This window comes from Triticum aestivum, chromosome 6B (assembly GCF_018294505.1).
Source record: "Triticum aestivum cultivar Chinese Spring chromosome 6B, IWGSC CS RefSeq v2.1, whole genome shotgun sequence".
Classification (NCBI taxonomy): domain Eukaryota; kingdom Viridiplantae; phylum Streptophyta; class Magnoliopsida; order Poales; family Poaceae; genus Triticum; species Triticum aestivum.
In genome coordinates, this window is record NC_057810.1 from 394,809,269 (window position 1) to 394,816,410 (window position 7,142).

Sequence of the window (7,142 nt, forward strand, 5' to 3'; positions counted from 1 at the left end):
AAGAGATTGGATTGGCATTCAAGTAGGAGTAGATCCTATTGGTCCAAAGTAGGCATTCTTGTATCAAGTAAAGTAGCTATCTTCATGAAATAAGCGCTAAGATTCTAGTTCAAAGATAGGAGCATTAAGCTCTAAATCCAGTCAGTCCAGCTGGAAGTTTCACTAACTACTTAGGGAACTAGGGACCAGACCAGAGTTATGATTGGTGTATTCCATTCCTACCATAATTGAGACTTGCCCTCGCTCGCGGGTGATTCCTTATAGCTTGATCCATGTGATGGCTGTTCTCTGCAATGAACCACAACATGTCCATGGACTTCACAGAGAATTGAGTGAATGCACTAAAAACCAAGAAATGACATAGCGAGAACTGAGCGGCTCGAAAAGCTCGGACTTCGTATACAGAAAGTAGAACTAAAAGCAGATGAGTAGAGATTGAATCGAGCATAGAAATAAGAGAGTTTTGCTTAGCACTGCTCGGTTCGTCTTTCTTTACAAGTCAATCTATGCATAATTCTATTTCTTGTAGCACTGAATCCGCTTTTGAAATACAGATCAGGGGCGGTATTCTTATTCCTTGGCTCGCCACTTATGAAACAAAACTAGATATTTCTTATTATTTTCTTAGGAGCTGAGCTCCGCATGCGGTTCGATTAAGATGCGACAAAACCTTATCCATTAGTCTTGGCGATGCCAGGGGTGGACGGAGTCATCAGTCGCACAAGCTTATTGCTAAAGCCAAGACATGACATAATAGCTTCTAAGTAATGCCATTGTACCCGCTTTCATCATGCCCAACTCAAAAACCATTTATCCCATACTTCTTCTTTTCTTGTTCCTTCGTATGAATAACAGGAATCCTGGTTCGGAGGGTTGACAAACATTATGATTGTGTATGAACTAGGGCTTTGGCTCAAGACCTGCTGTCTTTCTTGCCCATCCTTTTGTGGTATCGAAGTTGTTCATTGAGATCCATAGGTTCACGTTACAACCCACCAATAGTCGATTCCAGGGCGAAAGGCGAAAAAGATAGGACGGGGACCCTTCAGAAGAAGGTATATGCCCGTAGTATCTAGAAAATATTCATGGTTGCAAGAGCGAGGTTAGTCATCCTCACCATCACCATCAAATACTGGTACTCGCTTTTTCTACAAGCTTGATTTACGAACTCGATCTTTCGCAGGAAGGAAGTTCCGTATACCATCAACGAAGTCAAATCGCTAGAGGGTCACATATATCTAAATACTAGTTCCGATCATACCAGTACTTACTTCTGTGGAGATACGAGAAAGGGGGAGAAGATGCGATTATGTATCATAAATACTAAGGCCAGACAGACTAAAAGGAGCTTTTGGATACGAAGAAGGTTTTCACGTCTTGCTTTGGGTGGTATGCTTCCTCACTGTTGCTATTCTGCCCTTTCTCGGTAGTCAACCACCAACGAACGCAAGGAGATCTGGACCTGCATGTAATGTTTTTTTGCCAATACTCTAAAGCAGCTTCCTTACATCAACATGGGATTGCAAAAAGGAAGGGAATTGAAAAAGGTGACTCCTCCTTAGTAGGAATAGTAGCTGAGGCTGCTTCAACTCATAATGAAGCTATTCCAGCATATAAGTCTGGGATGATCTGAGGTCGCTGGTCTCACATGGAAGAGATACGAGCCTCCGCTGGATAAACACCAGAACTGGTATCGGCTTCTTTTGTTCATAACGAACAAGCAACGGATTGGGGATTGCCAATAGAAAAAGATACAACCAACCAGCAGCTTTTGGAAACCAGGATCGCCCCCATTGTACACAGAACACGGCACCCCTTTCCGTAGGGGCTCGCAAAGGTATTATACTGGATGTGCGCAGAGAGCTAATGAAACTCCATTCCTTTTTCTCTATACTCAAGGATCTGCTATAGCTTCCTTTTCCAAGAGTATTGTATTGACCTGATTCCCTAGGAAAGAGTTGATGGCATCTCAACGCAAGAAGGTAGAGAAGAATCCCTAGCGAAGCTGTGCCGAGAGCGAGAAAGCATGTCTTCCCCGAGATTATTTATTCCTCTTATTTCTTATATGAATAACTGAAATCAATCCTCACTTGTATTAACTTCATGAGTGAAGAGATAGAGAAACCCTCAATACCGGCACTGCTCCTATCAAAATCAAATAATTGGATTTGTTTCCCCACTTCCTCCACAGGATTCGTACATCGGATGAGGATTCCTACAATGGTACAACGGATCAATCCATTCAAATCAATGAAACCATTAGGTATGCCCCGGGATCTACTCTATTTTTAGATTTTCTAATGCCGAGATCCGATGCGAAAGCAAAGCGAAGGTTGTTATTCAATTGTTGTTACCGGTAAAGGAACAGCGGAACGGGTATCTTTAGCAAAGCAATTTGGATTGGTTGAATCGTATTGAGTTTTGGTCTTCTATATTGTCTTTCAACCCTTTCTCTTGCCTTGGCTTCGCCTTCCACCTTCAGCTAAGCACCTAACCCGTGGGACGGGACCTTCGGTCTAGCCTTTGTTCGGGTATGGGACCGACCTGGGATTCTTCCATCCGAGTGAGTACCGCCCTTCTGATTTGGTTTGAGTATGGGACCGACCTTCTCTTTTGTTTGTAATTGGGCTTGCCCGAAACAAAGGAACTTTGGTGTGAGAACCCACCCGAGTTGGTAGCCCAACGTTTTCACCTACGATTTCTCCCTCGTCTTCTTTGCCTAGCCTTTAGCTTCTTTCTTGTATGATCTTAGATTTCACTGTTAGGAAATAGGGCATTACTTATCACTCTGCCTTTCTAAGAAGGCCTTTTGCTTAGTTGTCCTTTCTACTAGAACTTCCCTTTAGCAGTTCTAGAACATCTATAGTATGCTTGAATGTCGGCAATTTTTCTATATTCTCTTCCTCCTCGTCCATTAGTTCAGTTCCTTTCCTTAGTGAAATCTGCCCCCCTCCACCTTTCGAGAACAACAAGAGGGCATTCCTAAGCAGGCGTATTCTTCTTCACTTCCTAAGAAGGCATTTTCTTGCGAACAAGCCATTCTGGCAAACAAAAGAGCTACTTCTATCAAAGAGGAGCAAAGGCTAAGCGGAACTCCTCCCTTCATGTCTTCTTCCTTTCCAAGCTTGTTGCGGGGAATCTGGGCTCTTTTTCAGCCCCTAAGGACTGCTACTTTGATGAATGAGGCCTGACGGTCTTAATTCCTAATTCTACTCCTACTACTATTGCTATTGTTACTGCTTTTGGGAATTGGCATCTTTCTTCATAGGGGCCTAGCCAAGGAAAGCTTTCCCATTAAATGAATGTGCTTGTGTACTCTTCGATTCCTGCGGGAAGTGTGGGACTAATTGAATTTTATTCTTGTCTGCTAAGAGAATTATTCTTCCTTACAGCTTGCATTCGATGCATCCACCGTACTAAGGGCTCCTTCTTGAAGAACCGATTCTGTAACAACCCCAATGCCGAATCTATCTAAATAAACCTAAATAAAACTCCCATTATGATTTGAGATTGCCTTGCCGTTGTGCCCCTTGCCTTTCTTACTGGATTTCCAGTTGATGGGGAAGGCTTGGCAAAGAAGCTTGTGTCGGAAGAGAAGTGGAAAACTAAGCTGTTCGGGCTTAACTTAAACCTGATTGCCCTAGTAGGAGTCAGAATAAGGTTGAGGCTTGAAGACAAGAAACTGACATATCGAATCTTGCCATTGCCAGGAGCATGGATGCCCAGAATGCCCTCATTCTATGTCTGTCTATATAGGCTTTAAGGAAAAAGGCAAGTAAGCCGTAAGCCACAAATCAAGGCTTTTAAGGACCTTCGAGAGCTTATAAATAAGCTAATAACAGATTTTTTGCGTCTTTCGAGATGCGAAGAGAAGTAAGAAGGTTTACTATCGGGATAACGAAGATATGACCATATTTCAGATCGATTTTCAACAGACGAGATCGGATAGTAGAATAGAGAGAAGGATTTGCTGCTTTCTTAAAATGATAGAGAGTCAGGAGAGTGTCTATGTTAATAGAGCTCTTTAGATAGGGAGAGGAAAGACGTAACTAGACCGCGGAAAGAATAGAATCTTTTACTGCTACATCCGCTGGAGAAGAAAACTCAGCAAAGGAGATTCCTATCCTTTCTCTAGTTGAAGACTAATCTGGATATTCCCGAAGATGCTTGACTTCGAGTTCTTGGAGTGACAGCTTTCCTTGTAAACAAGGGTCCCTTACTCTATTACTTTTCCACTTCATTGATCTGAAAGAAGTGACAGAAGAAAGATATGGGCATATACCCCTGCCCCGGGGGAACAGGTGTCACCTCAACAGCTATATTCTAAATCGTTAAGCCTCGCAACCCTTTCCTTTGTATCGGACCTTTCCCGTTTTCCTTCCTCACTCAAACTTCAAAAAGTCCTTCCATGAATCTAGGGAAGGAAAACCACCTCTGACTTCACTAAGTCTCCCTTTCTTTGGTCGAAGGTTTCAGGTCAAGATCCTTTTTCCTATCTATTGAAGATGCAAAGAGAGATGCTTCTTCCTCTTAAAGTTGGAAGTGCAAGAGAAATGCGGTAAATAGGAGTTCCATCTACCACGCACTCGCCCCACACTCCAGCTAACTTCAGCATCCATACTCAGCTAGGAGGAAGGTGACGGGGACACTATGAACACACATGTACTTGGTTGACTTCACGTCCCGTCTCACAACCGGGTAAGATCAAATAAACAAACAACTTGCTTGCTCAATCCCTATTGAGAGGATTTCTTGACCTTGAACTTCCTTTTGTAGCTCCGCTCACAAGGACTTCTTTTCATCCGCAATGAAGCTTATACCACCACTTGGTCAGTAAGGCCTGATTCAAAAAAAGATCAATCACCCCCTTCCCTACTTCAATGGAAAAGGGGGAATCGCCCTTTCACAGCCGCCCCTCCACAAAATTTATACCTATCCTTTCGCCTAAGATGATCACAAACGAAGACAGAGAATTCCGTAGATAGGAGGAGGAAACGAACCAACCCGAAAAAACAAACAAAAGGGAATGAGAGAAATGATCAGAATGATTGAGGAAAGAAAGAGAATGGCGGCCCCTTTCCTTTCGCCCAGGGGGCATCGTCATCAGGGACAGGCTTCGAGGGTTCTTCCATATCTAGATATAGAGATAGATGATGATAGAGATCTAGATCTTTCTATAGATAGATCCTTGGAGAAATTTCTATTGATCCGCTTTCAAGATCTATGAACAAGAGAGATCCACAAAATCTCCATGTAAAAAAAGAGATGAATAGATAGGGCTGAGCCAATAGCAGGACTGGGTACGATGATGGGGCGAGAGAGGGAAAAAACCCTTCGGGATGGATCGGGAAAAGTGACCTCCGGCTCAGCCCACGACTTCCTTCCCTTCACATAGCTCAGGTGACTCCCTTCCCCCTTTTTTCCCAGAATGAATTAGCCCGACACGACGAATCCTGCCCTCCTGTCTTTCTTTCTCATTGAATGAACCACTGCCTGGGACGCCTCTACGCCTATGAATTCAATGATTTAAGGGCCCCGGGAGGAAACTTTGGAAAGAAAGCCTACTGGTTGGTTTGGTTGTCCCCCGGCGGTGCCCGGGCGGGCCTTGGTTCAATCATGCCGATTCTACCTAGACATGGCAGAAAATGAAGGGGTAAGGCCAAGTGTTCTTAAAAAAACTCGAAGTGCACACTTTGGAGCACGGTCTTCCATTAGGTCCTTTACGGACGACGAAAGCCCCTTGGCTATACTCTACTCTTCGCCTCCGGCTGTTCTGTTCTTTTCTTTTGGCTCGGCGGAGCTGAGCTGGGTTCCATTACACTCTGTAGGAAATGCATAGACAGTCCACGCAGAAAACTGAGGCCCTGCGTGCGCCGTACGTACCGCCTACGAATAATAGGTAGCCCCACCCCAGGCAGAGTTTGTGAGCCGTGTAATAGGCGACCATTTCGTGCGGTTCGGGGGGCACTTGAATAAGCCGCCGGCACCCCGCTGCGTCTTTACCTCTATCCAATTTTTGGCCCAATTCCCCCTTTGTACTACCAAAAAATGAGATTCTTGCCAAATCCGAGTTTGCTGCCCCAACCATTACAAAACTAATACCTATTCTGTTTAGTACTTCAGGTGCTTCTCTAGCGTATAATGTAAATCTCGTAGCGGATCAATTCCAACGAGCCTTTCAACTAGTACTTTTTGTAATCGACTCTATAGCTTCTTCAATAAACGCTGGTTCTTCAATCAAGTTTTGAATGACTTTCTAGTCAGATCGTTCCTGTGTTTCGGATATTCAGTCTCATTCGAAGCTTTAGACAACGGTGTTATTGAGATATTGGGCCCTTATGGTATCTCGTACACATTCCTATGATTGGCCGAGCGAATAAGTCAACTTCAAAGTGGATCTGTTGTGCGAAGAGTGCGTTATCAACCGTGGCTGCCTACCTGCTTTGGTTGGTGGGGGAAGCTCCTCCGTTGTGGGTAAACGAGAAACCCGACTCTACGAACCCGAGGAAAGGCTGCACAGCTTTCGTAGGGGCGTTAAGACCGGAGCTTTTTGTAGTGCTAGCAGGAATGCAAGTGAATGAATCCAATCCCATCCCCTTTAAAATCGGCGAGGTAATACCTTATTGAAGAAGGGCAAGCTTGGCGATACGGATATGTAGATCTCCTACCATTGTAACCGACTCTGTGTAATCCTAGCCCTCTCTGGTGTCTATATAAACCGAAGGGTTTTAGTCCTGTGACGCCCGGATAGTTACGCTACAGTAATCCTTCACTATTGCTGCCACGTCACCTCGATTACTGTGGCTAATCTCGCATTAGTTCGAAACCGATTCGAATTCAAATTAAAAATTTGGCAAACAACAAAAGTTTTCAAAAAATTAAACTAAAATGTTCAGAGTGTGCAGTTAAATGCCAGGGTAATTATAATAAAGCGAACAAAATTTTACAAAATACCTAAATGGCCTAAACTAATTAAATCAGAAAGAAAATAAATAAAAGAAAACAAAAAACAAACTAACAGAAAAAAGGCCCCGCCGGGCTTCGGCCCAGCAGGCCGGCCCGTTCAGCCACCGGCCCAACCGGCCACACCCCTCACTCCCATAACCTCCCCCCTGGTCAAACCCTAACCCAACGACCCGCAC